The sequence below is a fragment of the Lontra canadensis genome, unplaced genomic scaffold (assembly GCF_010015895.1).
Source record: "Lontra canadensis isolate GAN:19392208 unplaced genomic scaffold, GSC_riverotter_1.0 scaffold115, whole genome shotgun sequence".
Taxonomy (NCBI): Eukaryota; Metazoa; Chordata; class Mammalia; order Carnivora; family Mustelidae; genus Lontra; species Lontra canadensis.
This window is the reverse complement of record NW_022631109.1, coordinates 5,022,460-5,039,333: the sequence shown is the minus strand read 5'-3', so window position 1 is coordinate 5,039,333 and position 16,874 is coordinate 5,022,460. Positions and strand designations below refer to the sequence as shown.

The window sequence follows — 16,874 nt, the reverse complement described above, 5'->3', positions numbered from 1 at the left end:
TGATGATGGTGATGATGGTGGTGGTGGCGGTGGTGGTGATGATGATGGTGGTGGTGGTGGTGGTGGTGGTGATGATGGTGATGATGTTGGTGGTGGCAGTGGTGGTGATGATGGTGATGATGGTGATGATGGTGGTGGTAGCAGTGGTGGTGATGATGATGATGATGGTGTGGTGGCGGTGGTGGTGATGATGGTGATGATGGTTATGATGGTGGTGGTGGTGGTGGTGATGGTGGTAGCCATGACAATAACATTAGGACTAACCTTTCTGTGTGGCCCCACATGCCCTAGCTTAAGCAACAGACTTGCACTCTCTTATTGAACCCCAAGCCCAGTGAGGCAGGTGCAGAACTGCCCTCACTTGATGAAGATTCATTAACAGGTATTTACTGAGCTGCTAGCATGTTCTAGGTACCGTGAAAAACACAGCAATCCTTGCTCTCATGGAGCTTACAATCTAGAGTGGAAACAATAATAAAAATCATAAATAACTATGACAGGAAGATCAAGGGGGAAGGAGCTGGTAGGTGGAGGGGTGCAGTGGGGCTTGCAATGGAAAACCTAGTGCTCAGGAAAGGCATCAGGAGAAGGTCAGATCTGAGCATAGATTTGAAGGAGACATGTGCGTCCCTGAGCCAAGGGCTCCTGGCAGAGGGAACAGCCACTGCAAAGACCTTAGCATGGGGTGTGCCGCAACTGAGTGTTTGAGGAGCACTGTAGGATCGGTGTGACTGGTAGGGTGGGCAAAGGGGGCGACGACAGAGGAGCCATGCTCAGGACCGTCTGTCTGGGCTTCTCTGGCAGAGCCCAGGGATGAGGTCGGGCTCTATGGTTCAGAGCAGGGACCTGGGCTTTTACCTTGAGTGAGATGGAATTTCTGGGGGCTAGTATTTGGGGTAGGGTCGCTCTGAAAGGGGAAGGGGGAGGAAACGAGGAGTGGTCAGATTAGGGACACATCCTGGAGGTAGAACCGACAGAAAGTGCTGAATGGCTGGAGGGAACGCCAGTGGAAGGAAAAGGAAGTTGTCAGGGTTCATCGCTCCAGGTGTTGGGGTCAATGGTGGGAAGGGGATGTTCTCATTTTCCGAGATGGGGAAGTATGGAGATTAGATGCCTGTCAGTGGCGGGGCAGAGATATCCAGGGAGAAGTTGGGTATGATGCTGGGGTCAGGGCACAAGTCTGGGTGTGGTGTTTGCCACGGTATCTATGGTATTTGTCTTTGCGATCCCCAAGGAGGTGGGTGGACAGAAAAGATGAAGACAGGGCCCTCAGGGGTTAGAAACTAGCAGGGGAGGGGGAGTAGTAGCAGGTGAGGAGGGCCGCAGCCAGGAGGCAGGGAACCAGGAGCATGGTGACCCCACAAAGAGGGAGCAAACAGCGTGTGCAGTGAGCCCAGTAAGAGGAGCCCAAGAAATGACACTGGATTTAGCAACGGGAGGCCGTGCTGACGCTGATGAGAGTGGTTATGGTGGAACTGTGGGGACAAAACCTGACGCCGGAGGGCTCAGGACAGACTGGGAAGAGTGGCAAGGGAGTCGGCCTGCCTTCACCAACGTGGCCCAGCAAGTCTTTCAAGGAGCTTCGCTCTGAAGGGCAACCCAGGAAACAGATGTGCGGGGCCAGGGAGCATGGGGCATGGCCAGGGTTTTTGTGGTCATTGTTTTAAGGTAAGAGAAACTCGAGCGTATTTATAGGCTGTTGAGGATGACCCAGGAAAGGGGGAAAAACCGATGATGTGGAGGCAAGGGGGAAGAATTTCTGGAATGGTGTGTTTAGTGGGTGAAAGGGGCTGGACTCTGAGGCTTGACTCAGGGGTTGGCCTTAAATAGGCTACACAGAGAGAAACTGAGGCCCAGGGAAGTGAGGGGACTTGTCCAAGGACCCGCAGGGACGGAGCAGTCTGATGCCAGGGCCTGATTCTGTCACCACCAGATGTCCTTGACTTCCCTGCTCAGAGCTGGACCCGGAGGCTAAGGGGGCTTCTCAGGGAGGGCCCATGGGGCTCCCCACACCCACAGCAGGGAGAGGCTCAGAGGCAGCGGCCAGGACCCCGCCTCCTTTCTGCTCAGTAGGCTCCCTCCACCAGCCTCGTGGGACCAGAGGAATCCTGAAATTCCAGGGCTGGTGGTTCCCAAGAGTCCCCAGAATCCACGGAGAAAATGGCCAACACTTTGGATTGAGTCTATCCAACAAAACTCAAACCAGGCATTTGAACTGGTGTGACTCAGCCTAGACTGGTCACTGTGGGACACAGATGTGAGGACACACTGCTGCGCCTTCCCACAACCCTAACCCCCCCCAGGCTTCTGCTTGAAGGAAGGGAGCCCTGGTTCCCAGCCTCGGGTTGGGATTAAGGCCAGAGAGGGCCACAGACACAGTCAGTGACACATAGGTCAGACTGCCTAGCCCCCGGCCTCGAGGGAGGCTCTGTCTGTGGCTTTCAGATGTGTTTGTGGAGTTGTGACACGGCTAGAGCACATGTCCCATGTACGTTCATGGGTGAGCTCGCCTTCGTATTGTCCGCAGACACGTATGTGCGTGTGGTATACGGGTCGGCCAGGGGCTATGGGACTCCTGAGGGGGACAAGCGGCCACCTTCCGTGGCCTGCGGGGATGATCATTATTTCCCTCCCTGCTGCGTCTCCAGTCAGCTCGGGTTCATCAGATCGCTGCTCGGTTTGATCAGGCGTGATTCCTGGCTGGGCATTGGGTTCAAGCCAGATCCACTGGTTTTCTGCTTTTACTTGGCCTGGTACTGCTTGGGGCATGTTCTTCGGAGAGCAGATGGCTGAAACGCGGGAGACGGAGCCGAATTATGTAAGCACAGAACATTTCCATTGGCCCGAGTGAGTCACGAGGCCAGACCCAACCTCCTGGGTCAGGAAAGGATGTTTCCCCTACCAAGAGTCTACGGCTAAGTCCCGTGGCAAAAGGTGTGGATATAGCATTCTTTTTTATTATTATATTATTATAATATATATTTTTATATTATTATTATTCGTTTTTTATTTTAATTCCAGTGTAATTAACATGCATTGATAGTAGTTTCTGGTGTACAGTATTATGATACAACAAATCTAGACAGTGCCCAGGGCTCATCATGGTAAGTGTGCTTGCTCTGGAGTCCCCAGTAGGGCAAGATGTGGGTGTGGAATTCTGTACGGGCAGGGAGGGAGTTGGAGAGCCGGGATGGTCCTCCAGTCTTCCACAGTGGGGAGTGGTATGTTTACATATACGGGGGTAAGGGGGACACTGACAGCAGCTTACTAACCCCATCATCATCATCGTCCTGGCTGACCATGAGAGCGGCTGTCCTCCTGCCACCTTGGGGTAGCTCCCTAAAACCGCCAGCCCTTCCCCAGCTCCAGTTCCCACTGAGCTTGGGGACCGAGTGGTCATTTTCCTTCTTATTTTTAGAATTTTTCGAAGGAAGGAGGGAACCTTCTGGATGGTCCTTGAGGCTGTAGAATCCTATCGGTATTGAGCACCCTGCACCTGGTAAGCCCGATCCCTGCCGTCAGGCCAAGGGTGACTTGGAGCCCCTCACCTTCCTCTGCCCGCCCTGCCCTCCAGGGTGTCCAGCCACGGGCCTGGCTCAGCCCAGGCAACTGCCGCAGGGGAGTCTGGAAGTCAGACGGACAGTGTCATCCCAAAGGAGTCCTTCCACAAAGCTGGTCTTTGGGCCGGGAGGACCAGCCGGCTGCCGTCCTTCCTCCCCAGGGTTTCCGCAGGCAGCTCTCCTGTACAGAGACTGAATATTTCTTCTCCTTGCTCCGCAGCACTGATGCCTTGCAGATCCTCAGGGAAAGCTGAAACATCACCTTGCCCTTGGGGGTTCAGCCACGAGTTTCTGGATTGGAGCTTTTCTTCTCCTGCTCTGCAGTCCCACGGATGGGCTTCTCCTTGGCACTGGGATGAAAGCCAGTGGGTGGGAGGGATAGCTCCCAGCACAGCGCCTGGCTCTGAGTTCATGTTCCTCAAACTAGAGAGGAGAGGAATTGGGGCCAAGAAATCTCTCTCAGCACGGGGACAGCCTGGTTCCCATGACCAGGACTAAGATAAGGTAGGCTACCTGTAAGGGAGTATTAGCCGGCCTTAAAAAGAAAGGAAAGGCTGGCAGGAGTTACAACATGGATGAACCTTGAGGACTTTAAGCTAAGTGACAGAAGCTGGGCACAAAGGGATGAACATGCAATGACCACAGTCACGGGAAGTGAGCTCGAGCAGTCAGATTCACAAGGCAGAAAGGACCGTGGCAGTTGCCAGGGGCTGGAGGAGGAGGGGATGAGAGTTAATGTTTAATGGGTACTGCGACGAAATTTTATACAATGAAAAGAGCTCTGGAGATGGACAGGGGTGACGGCTGCTTGGCCCTGGGTGCACTTGATGTCACCCAACCTTACGCCTGAAAATGGTTCCGATGCTACAATTCATAATGGGTGTATTTTACCGCAGTAACACTAACCAACAGGAGGCGAAAGCCGGAGGAGCTACTCACCTGGGGACACACAGCCACCGGGAAGTGAAGCACCAGTGAGGGCCAATGCTGGGCGAATGCCACGGTGACACTCTTTCCCCTGGACTTTCCCGTGAGCTGCTGCCGTGAGAGTAGGAGAAAGACCCCAGCAGGCATACCAGCCAGTGGCCAGGACAGCATAGCCGGCCTGGGATGGAGCTCTGGGGGCCCGGTCCCACCTCTCCCCTCCGACATGGAACAGGTGGCAGCCTGAGTCCTTGCCACCCTGCAGGACAGAGATTGGAAGGCAAGCACCTCAAAGGGCGGGTGTGAAGACGAGATGAGCTCATGTTCCCAGCACGGTTCTGGGCCGCCGGGCAGAGTTAAATAGATACACAAATGATGCAAAATCAGTGCCACCAGGTGGGCCCTGGGAGAAGAGTTTGCTCTGTCCACCGTGGGAGTGACCGCAACGTCTCAGGATGGCTCTCGAAGTAGGTGTCATTTGTGTGCAGGGTAGAGAAGGTTTCAGAGGAGGTCTTGAGGTGGGGCTGGCATTCCTGGTGGAGGTTACAGATGGAGTGACAGTCAGCAGGTGGGGGTGTCTGACCCCTTCTGAGAACTGTAACGAGGCTCATGTGACCAGAGTGAAGGACCAAGGGTAATCAGTAGGTTCTTTGATTTACAAATCACAGAAACTCAGCTCAAAGGGAATGTTTTGCTCATGTTATCAGAAGAGTGTGGGAAATGAGCTTCAGGCATGGCTGGATCCAGGATTCCCCCTTCCTTGTTCCTTCTCCTCATCCTGCTTCCCTGGCACTGGCTTCCTTTTGAGATCAATGAATGGCTCAGGGCTTCCTTCTCTCCTGCTTCAACCTTAGCTGGAGAAGAAAATTTTGTTCCCAGGAATCCCAACCAAAGTCCCAGGGTTGACCCCGATCGACCCAGCTTCCATGGCAAGCCATCTCCAGGCAAGCTCAGTGCTACTGTCTGAACTGGGGCTTGGACCCACCCCTAGATCTTGGACTCTCAACACGGCTGAGAGTGGGGTGGTTGGGCAGTTCCTCAAAGGAAAGCTAGGATGATGTTTCCAGAAGGAGGGATGTAAATGTTAATCAAGCAAAAACACCAGACATCCTCTACAGGTAGCAAGAGCTAAGGCTGCAAAGAGAAGCCCTCCTCTCATTCATACCCACCCTCCACTTTTCCTGCCTCCCCCTCCTGCTCCAACAAGATGTACTCATTCGCGCCTCGTTGGTTCCTCTCCGCACATGTTCCCAACCTCCCTAGACGCTGGGCGTAATCTTGGTCCCATGAGAGATGCCAGCAACACCTTCTGGAAACACAGCGTCTGCCAGCTGCCACCCCCCACCCTCGATGTGGCTACATAATTGGAGTCAATGGGGACGGGTGGCTGGCGGTGTGCAGGTCTCAGGCTGACCTGTTTCTCTAGCTCCCTCCAGCCTCCCCCTCCTGCCTCGGAGATCCTCGGCCTTGGAGAGGGTGTGGGTAGCATGCGACATTCTAGCCCAAACCCACTTAATCAGGTTTTTGAGCAAAATCCCAGCAGGCTCTTGGTGGCTCTGCTGATATGCCAGTGCCAAACATAGAACAGGCCTAGCCAATCCCACCCTTAATTCTGTAATTTGCTGGAAATCAGATGATAATGCTAGCCTGGGGAGACATAATTTGTGATAACCCGGCCCGGCCCCTGCTGGGCTTGGTTCAAGATGACATCAATGGAGAGAAGCGTGCCTGTGGCTTCAGCCCCCTTCTCCGCATTATGTTCCCTTTTTAGCCTTTATTCTTGGTCCCAGTGGCCATCTGCTGCTGCCGCCACTCTCCCCTCCCCCTCCAAGTCTCTGAAAAGCTCACTGGGGCCGGGAGGAAACGGGCCAGTTACTCATTCATTCACCCTACAGATCATTGTTGAGCTGGTACTGCATGCGCGGAGCCTGGGAGGTACTGGGGACAGGGACAGGACGTCTTGAACAGGCCGCAGACCCTCGGACTGCGATCTAGAGCAGGGAGGAGAGACCGGCATCACTCTCAGGAGGATCTGAGGTTACAGGGACAAGACTCCCAGGGTAGCAGAGCCGGGAGGGGTGTCAGGCACTACTTGGGGGGCTGAGGGGATAGGGCCTCTGGGAGGTTGAGAGAGCTGCCCCAAGCAAGCTGCTGACTGTCCAGAGCTCTTAAGAGACTCCTGGCCCCTTGACCATGACCATGGGCTCCTGTCCCATCCCAAGGCTAAGGGCCAGGGTTGGAAATGGTCACGTCTCTCCCAGGAGGTGTGAGCATGTGGGTGCTTCAGACCTTCCACTCTGCCTTCCCCGCCCCCCACCACGACTTCCTGAAATAGATTCTGTTCGTCTCCACGGCACAGATGGTTACGGCGCCCGCTAACTTGGGGATGGGGCCAATCGCTGGGGTACAGCGGTGAGCCAAACTACCCTGCAGATAGGGACAGAGGCATTTCACATGTAAATGTTGAATGGTATTTGCCTGTCATGAAGGCAAGGGCCTGGGCAGTGAGAAATAGCAGGGGAGCCAGCTTACTGGGGAGGGGGGAGAGAAGGGAGCCCCAGCAGGAAGGCTGGAGGACAGAGGGGAAGGGGAAGAAGGTGGCCATGAGAAGAACCAAGTCGGGACCAGGGCACCGCAAAGGCCACGGGGGTGGGATAATAAGGGGCGAGCGTGATGCTGGGTGGGGCTGGGGAGTGGGTAGGCCTAGCCGTGGGCCCTTGAATTTCATGGGGAACAAGGAGGTGGCTTCCGGGCACCAGGATCTGAGGTCACACTGTCAACCTGGCTCCAGGCCTGCACACATGGAACCCCGTTACACTTGAGTTTCAGATCAACAATGAATCATTTTTTTAGTATAAGTGTGTCCTAGCTTTTCCAAGCTTACACTAAAAAAAAAAAAAAAAAAAAAAAAAAATTGCTGCTTATCTGGAATGTAACTGGTGGTATCCTGTTCTGTTTTTTTGTTTCTTTGCTACACCGAGCCACCATTTGTGGGGAGGTGGAGGCCACCCCTGTGCCTCCTTGGGGCTGTCCTTGTCACCTCTCAGGCTGATGAACCACATGACTAAGACGGCCTGCCTGTTGTCACCCTTGCCTTCTGCTCTGGCCCCCTTCATCCCATTCCCTGGGGTTCCCATGGAAGGAACCAGGCAGGACAAAGGGCCTCCTGAAGTCACTGTCAGGAGCAGGGGAACCATTGCGACCTGCCAGTTTTAAGGCCCCAATAGGTCCCTTCCATCCTGCCTTTGAGCCTTTGCCCGGGTCGTCCCCTCTGTCTGGCCCTCTGTCGTCCGCACACCAACTTATGGGAGGCCCAGCTTGTGTTGATGGTCAGCTGCTAAGCTCCCATTGTGCCCGACGCTTCGTATGTGATTGTCCCCGTCACCTTTGGGGTGGGCTCCTTTCTCGTCCTTAAACAGATGGGAAAGCCGAGAGGCAGAGAGGCTGGGTGACAAGGATGCAGACCAGGTCCCAGTCGTGGGACTGTCTCACCCTCCTCACTCCTGGAGGGTCGGGGGCAGTGCTAAGCTCAGGCACGGACTATTCCTGTTCTCAGGCCACATAGACTCCACACTCCCCTCCCCATCTTTCGTTTTCTGATTATAAACCCGCTTCCTGCTCTAACCAGCAGGAAGCAAGTTTTCCTGTTTCCTTTTAAAATGTCCAACTTGATTTTTTGTTGACTCCTTGTTCCTGAGGCTGGTCCAGCAAGACAAATAAAGAATTCTTGATTTAAAAAAAAAAAAAAATAAGTCCGCTGTCCCCTGGGTTTTGAGGTTTTTAGCATCTTGAGCCATTCAGGCTGCTTGGCCTATGACTAGCACACCCCACTGGGTCCTGGTCCTCGCCCTCTGGCCCATGAGAGGTCCTCTCGCCTTTGCTCATCGGCAGTCCCAGCCCACGCCAAGCACTGCCCGGTGTCGGGCATCTCAGGCTCTCCCGGGTTAATCAGGCTGATTGGTTTTAATCAGTTCCCTGCTGCCAGCAAAACACCAGGGAGCCAAGTGGGGGTGGGCAGGGGAGAAAGTCTGAATCATGGGGCCCGGCCTCGCTGTGTGAGTTGCCGAATGCTTACCCACTCTGGGCCGGTCTCCTCGTTCCTATAAATGGGAGGCGGACAACGTGATTCTGTGATAATAGAGGCATTCATTCATGAGGGTTTTCCGGGCACTTACTTAGTGTGCTAGAAAATGTTTTCAGCCCTGGGAGATGCCCATGAACAAAAGGGACAAGGCTCTACCATCATAGGCTTATATTCTTTGGGGAGACAGTGAGGCTATGGCCCTGTACTGCCCACGGGGGAAACCTCTAGCACGGGTGTCTATTTAAATATAAAGGAAATAAAATAAAATCAAGTTGAAAATTCAGCTCTAGGTCGCCTGAGTGGCTCAGTCAGTTGAGCATTTGACTCCTCGTTTTGGCTTAGGTCATGATCTTGGTGTCGTGAGATCAAGCCCCACGTCGGGCTCCATGTTCGGCAGGGAATCTGCTGGAGTCTTTCTCTCTTCCTCTGCCCCTCTCCCCACTCATGCTCTCTTTATTTATATTATTTATTATAAATAAATAAATCTGAAAACAAAAAAGAAAGGAAATCCAGCTCCCCCGTTACGACGGCCACGTTTCAAGTGCAGAGGCCCCTTTGTGCATCAAGGCATGCCAGTGAGGGCTCATACCCACCATCACCGGGGTTCTGCTGGGCAGTGCTGCTGGGGACTGACAAGGCCTGTGCCCGCCGAGGGAGTGAGGACAGCTGGAGTGGACCGAGCCGAGCTTTTGTAGAAATGATAGTCAGGGAAGGAAATATTTGAGCTCAGGTCTGGCCTTGGTGAGGAGTGCTCCCTAGGGCAATCTGAGGGATGACTCTTCCCAGCAGAGGGAACAGCAAATGCAAAGGCCCTCGGCTAGGAGGTTGACCCATGAAAGGAGAAGGGAGTCCAGTGCGACTTGAGTGCATTAACCTGGAGAAGAGGGATAGGAAGGGAGACCTGACAGGGGTTTGGGGCCGAATCATTTGGGGCCCTGCTGGCCGCAGGAAGGACTTTGGTGTGATGGGAAATCATTAGCTGGTTTCCAGCTGGGGAGTGCCATGGTCTGGTTCACCTGTTAACAGGATGATCCCGGCTGCTATGTGGGGTGAGAGGTCAGGGGACAAGCCAGAGGCTGGATAGAAGGCTGATAATCCCAATAATTATCACCAGACAGTAGCCATGGGGGTGGTCGGATTCTGGAAATGCATCAATGTGGAGCATCAGTCTTGCTGATAGATGAGAAGAGCAGCATCGTGGAGAACCAAGGGGTTTCTGCACTGGGGGGCCGTTCATGTGGGAGAGGATGCTGGTGGGCAACCCACGAGGGAGCCAGAGTTCCGTATGGGCCAAGTCAAGTTCAAGATCTACATAAGACATCCACGTAGAGGTGTTGGTGCACTGTGATCTAGCTGAGTCTGAACACCAGGGCTGGAGCAAGGTGGCATGATTAGTCTGGAGACAGTATTAGCGACCTAGCGAGTGTCACAGAGCACTGTGGGCTTAATTCAATTACCGTCGTTTCTCGAGTCTGCTTCATGTCAGGCATACTATTACCTACCCTATCCTATTCAGTTCTGAGTCAACTCCAAGAGGTAAGCCTGATCACTTTCTGAGAGAAAGGAAGCTCAGAGAGGTTAAGAGTCTTCTTCAAGGTCATATAGGATTTGATCTGAATCTATCCGGTTTCAAAGCCTTCATCCCCTCAGTGGCCCAAGGAAAGCGGTCATGTGTTCTGAATTCTGACCGGAATGGGCTGATCCATTTGCTTGAGTTTGAACGCTGAGGACCTCGGACACCAGGCCACGGAGCCCAAATCCATGCAGAGGCAAAAAGTTTCCCAGCCAAGGACCAGGGCTGCCCGGCCGACTGCCCTGGGTTCTGTTTCCTCCCGAGACCTCGTCCTCATGGACATTCAGCCCTCTGACACCCTCTTGGGGTCTGTCCGATGGCCGGGGGCTCAGGCAGGTAGAGAGGCCCGGGAGCTGCTTTCATCCCCTCCAGAAGCAAGCAGGGGGAGCACTGAGCTTCTAGGCTCCCTGCTGCCCCAAGAGACAGATAGCCCTTCCCCAGGACAGACTTCTGCACTTCCTCCCTAGGCATCCAGGAGTGGTGACAACTTTCCACCTTCCCCCTTCCCATCCTGGGCTCCAAGGCTCGTGAGACCCCAGAGCAGAAAGGCCCACAGGGATCATCAGGAACAATGCACTCACTCCCTATAGATGGGAAGACTGAGGCCAGAGAGCTGTGTCTGGACCAGAGTCTGGGTCTCCTGCCTCCATCTCGTGTCCTTCTTCTGAGATCTCAGGGGACTGGAAACCTTTCTTTTCCTTCCCAGGGCTCCGAAATGACACAGGTGGTTCTCCGGGTGCTCCCTGGGCCTGTATCAGGAGCGCACCCCAAGCCCCGCACATGGCAGAAATGGGACCCTGACTTCTGCACTTGACTTAGCCTGCCCACCAAAATTTGAGGACCACCCACTGCGGGCTGGCCTCCCCATGTCAGATCCTTCTAGCTACGGGTCCTCCATTCGAAGCCCGCTGACTCTTTCCAAACAGACCCAATCACAACACATCTCAGGCTCCTGGAAGCAGACAGCTTTGGGCAGGTGCTGCCTCCCATCTTCCGGCCCTGATTCCAGCCACGGCTCAGCCGCCCAGGTCCACACAAGCTCGCCTGCCCTTCCCATAGGTTTTGACCTGCTTCACCGCTTTGCCTTGAGCCTGCCCATACCACCACCCCCATCGCCCCCTCACTCCTTCCTGGCCTGGCTGGGCCTTCTCCGATACAAACCCCAGCACAGGCTGGAGAAGCGGGAGGAACGGTGCCCCTTAGGGTGAGCTCGGCCAGTGCAGGAGAGCAGCCGGAGCACACAGGCTTCCACGTCCTTCCTGGGCTGCGTGCTCCCAGTGGTCCCAGGGGACAGAGCAACTCGGCTTGTCCTCCTCGCCCTACCTCCCCCGCCTCATCCCCCCTCCCCCCACCCCATCCCAACACACACCCCTGCTCTCTGGGTCACACCCGCCCACTAAGTGCTAACACCTAAGTGTTTGTCACAGGCTCTGCTTTCTGGAGACCCCAGGCTCAGACACGCCCTGTCACTGACTCACGTCCAGTCGTGGAGTGTCACTTCCTGCAAGGACAGAGGTGACATATGGAGCAAGACAGACTGGGTCCCTGGGGGGCTCTAATAACCAACGCACACTGGTACTGGGGAAGGTGGATGCCCTCCAGGAGGACTCCCCTCCTTGCCTTATGGGTGGGGTAACTGATAGGAAATCAGACCCACAGGGGATGGCGTGCCACGCTTTCTGGGAATGGGGAGATCCCCTCCTGTGTCCTTTCCTTGCACTTGCTCTCTCTCATCCTGTATTACATGGGGTCCTCTCAACTCCCACTGCCCGCAAACTCTAGATTCCCCCGAATCCCTTAGTAATGACCTAAATTCTTGTTGCTACTTGCCTGGTGTTTGCTGCCACCAGGATCCATGACAGTGTGACCGCCGGAGCCAGACGCCCTGGGTTTGAATCCGGGCCCTGCCACCTGTCATGTGGGCAACTTCAGGCAAGTCACAACTGACCTGTGCCTCATTTATGACATGGGGACAATACCTCCCTCATAGACTTGTTAGGAAAGTAACGTTAACGTGCAAAGTGTGACGGGCCACGTGGGGCACACAGTCAGTACAATATAAGTGTGGCTATTATAATTATCACATTTTACTATCACCATAACCTGTGGTCTAAACACTGGCATCCAATTCTTCAGATGGAAACTGAGGCTCAAGAGGTTGACTTGCCCAGGGTGGGAGGGGGAGCTGGTCTTTGAATGCTCTCTGTTCCAGTCCAGAGCCTTGGATACTGACGGACCAGTTTTCCGGTACTCAGAAACTGAGTTGCAGCTTTAAACTTTCTTCCATCTTGGGGCACCTGGGGGGCTCAGTCAATTAAGTGTCTGCCTTCGGCTCAGGTCATGATCCTGGGGTCCTGGGATCGAGCCCCGTGTTGGGCTCCTTGCTCAGTGGGGTGTCTGCTTCTCCCTCTCTCTCTGCCCCTCCCCTTGCTTGTGCTCTCTCGCTCTCTCTCTCTCCCTCCCTCCAATAAATAAATAAAATCTTAAAAAAAAAAAAAACCTCTCTTCCATCTTGAGGGGAGGGCTGAGCCCTAGTGGAGCCCCCTGCGTGTGGATGGCTTTGATTATTTGACAGAGAAGACGATCCAGGGAGAATGAAGGGCTTCCAGGGGCCCTTGGGCCGCAACCCGTGAGCCCTTCCCCCAGACCGGGCCCCCTTCCCCTTGAATCCACTTACTCATTCTCCCCAGCATCAGTTGTGGCTGTGGCCGGGCGGTGACCGTCCAGGCTGCTGGGATTAAGGAAGGGATTTGTACCTAACCATGTTTCCAAAGCCGTAGCCCAAGGAAAACTCATGTCCTCGGGGACCTACTGGGGCCGAACAAAGAATAGAGAGCCCCGTGGCTAAAAAGGCATAGAAAATGCACGTGGTGCCCCCAACATGGGCCCTTTCTCCCCTGGGGACTTCTGAGTACCTTTACTATAGCGATCGGGGCTGTGACTCTGCAGGGCTCAGGGGAGCACTCACGAGTCCCAAACAGACTACTGCAGGGAACCCTCTCTCCTGGGGACAATCTTCCAAATCTGCAGAACTCACTTCGGGCACAGCTGCTATAGTGTTTGGCACACTCCACCCTCTTCCAGACAGACAGATTGCCTCAGCCAGATGGGGGTTCCCTGAGCGGGCTGCTCCTGCCTGGGAAGTCTGTTGTCAGCTCTGGGGAGAAGGAGTGAGTCACCCATCTCTGGGCTTTGGGTGCAGAGAAGGGAGTGCTCAGGGGGAGGGACCGAGCAGCCCCTCTGGCCATGCCCCTGTGGCCTAGAAAGGAAACCCCACCTCTAACGACTGTCCCAATAGTGGCTCAGGTTCTGCCCCGATGCACCTGTGACTACAGCCGGGGCGGTTGTTGGGGGGGGTGGGTAGGGACCGGGATTAAAATCAAAATTCTTCCGGTTCACAGCCCTGGCACTGTGAAATTTACCAGTTGGTAAATAATTTGACTATCTCTTTGGTAATCGGTACTCCAGTGCTCTAGCATCAGAGGACGTGAGCAGAGGAAGAACATTGGATTGATGCTAGGGGAGACAGAGAACAGACATGGGTCTCTAACTTTTCAACATCTTTCTCTGCCGCTTCCTAGCCGCATACCTCAAGGGAGGTTCTTCTCACTTCGAGTCCCAGGATTCTCATCCACCGCCTGGGTGTTCCGAGTATAAGGGAGACCTGTGGCCTGCACAGGGCCTGGGCCCCAAAGAATGTTGCTTGCTTCTTGCTTCTTCATGGTGCCCAGGGAAGCAGGTGTTGGGAGAGACACTCCTCCTCAGTGTCCCTTGCCCAGAACAACCTCCTCATTAAGGGAGCTGTTCCACATCCCCATCTAATTACCCTCTAACCGCCTGCTCCCTGCTGGGCCCCACCTGCTTGCTGCCTCCTGCCTGACCAGGAGACCCAGTCTAATTGGAAGGCACTCAGCGAGACAGGACCCCACTCCTGCTGGGGCCAGCAGTCCCGTGGGGAGGCTGGTCCTCCCTGGCTCCTGCAGACTGCCTCCAGCTGAGGGTGGGGAGAGCCTAGGCGAGGCTGGCTTGTCCTAGGTTACGCACCCAGTGAGAGCAGGAAGGGCAAGGATGTCAGCTGGCCTCGTGCTGTTGGTGGCTCTGGATAGGTTTATTTTTCCAGAAAAGCAATCTCGAGGAGTGGTTGAGGGTGCACACTTGGAGCCCAACAGACTTGGTTTGGGTCTTTGCTCTCTGCTTACCAGGCTGTGACTTTAAAAGCTTCCTCTCGGGGGACATGGGTGGCTCAGTGGGTTGAGTGTCTGCCTTGGGCTCAGGTCATGATCCCAGGGTCCTGGGATCGAGGCCTGAAACCAGCGCCCTACTCAGCGGGGAGTCTGCTTCTCCCTCTTCCTCTTTCTGCCACTTCCCTTGCTTGTGCGCTCTCTCTGTGTCAAATGAATAAAATATTTAATAAACAAACAAACAAACAAACAAACAAATAAATAAAAGCTTCCTCTTGTCCTCTGTTTTCCCACCTGAAGAATGGGAATTCTATCATGGGGAGGAAAGGAGAAAGGGCCATAAAGGGTTTAGCATAGAGCTCCGTGCACAGCAAGCCCTCGGTTGGTGGGGGCTATTGTGAGAGCTGCACGCTCTTGATTCCAGCCCACCGTTCAGGGGCCCCTGCATCTATGCTACCCTACTCAATGCTCACAACAACTCAATGAGGCTATTTGATTTTTCACAGGAAGAGAAACTGAGATTCAGAGGTAAAGGGACATGTTCAAGATCATCTAACCAGTAAGCAGAAGAGATCCAATCCCGCTGCTCTTCCTGCATCCACTCCTGGCACTCCTGCACACATAACTGGGTGCCTAGTGTGTCCCCCACTTGATTCTGGCAAGGACTGGCTTCCAAGCTTTTTGGTTACCTTCACTTCCGTGACAAACACTGGAGCTCTATTTCCCACCCCCTCTTCCCTGCATGCCTCTGCCATAGGAGTGAGAAAGCTACACCCTCCACAGCCCAGACTCTTTTCTAGGTAGGGATGTATCTGAAAATCTGGATGGGGGAGTTGGGGGAAGCAGTAGTGGGAAGAGGATTGGCCTTTCAAGGAAAGCTTTGAGTTCCTGGTAAAGAGCTCAAACTCCACTAGTTCATGGATCACCTTCTACTCTCTTCCTTCTTTAAATGTAGATGTGAGTTCTGGAGCTGCAGCAGCCATCTTGTGACCAGGAGACCTCAAACATAAGGATGAAAACCAATAAGCTAAGTGTGTCCAAGAAGACAGGTTGGAATTCCAGGTTCCTGGTGGCATTATTGAGGTCGGAACTACCACTTAATCTCCCTACCCACCCACCCCAACCCCTATTTGTTTAGGGGCTAAGTTCAAGCCAGTGATTCTCAAAGTGTGGTACCTGCTTGAACAGCATCATCAGGATCACAAAGGAATTTGTCAGGAAAGCACATTCTTGCCCTTCCCCCCTAACGCCCGGATCTGCTCAGTCAAAAACTCTGAATGATCTGGGTTTCTAACAAACCATCTGAGTGACTTTGATATTTGGGAACCACTGGCCAAGAGCCTTGTTCATTCAGAACCCATTTACTCGAATCTGAGTGCAAGTCTCCTTGATACCACACCTCTGAGCCTCGGCTCAAAGCTTTTTCTCTGCCTAGAATGCCCAGTTTCCTTCCTCTCTGCCAGTCTTTTTTATTAAGTGAATTAATTTTAATCATAGAAATCCAGAATGGCAGAAAATTCTGCTGTTGCAGTTTGGCAAGGTGCATGACTAGTTTTTGGATTAGGTCTCGACTGTCTCGGAGGGCTGGAGAAAAGCAGAAAGCTATAAAATTGTTCCATTAAAAAAAACATGTACGGTTCCAGCTGGAAAACCCAGAATTGGTGTTTTATTGTTTTTTTTTTTTTCTTTCTCTCTCTCTCTTTCTATATTAGGCCAGAAGGAGCGATCGGCAAGCCCCGGTATCCTGACTTTCAGCGATCATGGACCCTGAGGTCCCCCTCCTGATGGGGCCACAGTCGGAGCCTGGAGCTTGTCCACTGTGGCTGCCAGCATGTGGGGGCAGATGTTTTCGTTAGACTCTGCTGCATGACAGACCACACCAGATCTTGGTAGCTTAGACTGACTATTTTTTTCCCCCAGATTCTGTAACTGACTGGGTAACACCACTGCTGGCTGTGTCTGTGGTCAGCGGAAGGCCACCTGGGGCCTGGGCCCTGCCAGGATGGTGGTGACAACACTTCCTCCTCCCTCTACGTGGTCTTTCAGCCCAGATATCTTCAAGGCCTGGTGGGCGTGGGGCACAGTCCCAAGAGGGCCAAGACAGAAACCCAAAGGCCTGAGATCCTATGCCTGTGCTTCTGGCAGATTCTATTGGTGGTAGCAAGTCCCAAGGTCAGACATGTGCAGGAGGGTGGATTACCAGTCTCTATCCTTGCTGGGAGTCCACATCCCTACTGGGAGACAGGGCCGTCATGCAGAGGGGTGGGTACCCTGGCCTGGGAGGAATTTGCATCCTCTATAAAGAATGTCCACATCTATCTTCCGGCCACAAATGATTCAGTTTCCTTCCTCAGCAGGTCCTGTGTGGCCTGCTCCCAAGACCCTCAAGGCTTCCTCCAAGGGCAGCATCAGGTTCAGCATCTGGAGTCTTGTGGTCTAGGTTAGGTCCAGATATGGCTGGTGCGCCTCTTCACGCCGGGCAACTGGTCTACCCTCACACACCGGGTATGCAATGGTGAGACAAGATAGACTATTTCGTTTGGAAAAGGCAG

At 53.9% G+C, this 16,874-nt stretch overlaps 1 long non-coding RNA gene across 1 annotated transcript; it reads left to right on the top strand.

The window, feature by feature from the left end:
• Positions 1-3,012: 3,012 nt before the first annotated feature.
• LOC116856966 lies at positions 3,013-16,456 on the top strand. The gene is made up of 4 exons (XR_004380659.1): positions 3,013-3,104; positions 3,419-3,499; positions 15,278-15,405; positions 16,035-16,456. It is a non-coding gene; the product is annotated as an uncharacterized LOC116856966 (long non-coding RNA).
• Positions 16,457-16,874: the final 418 nt, after the last annotated feature.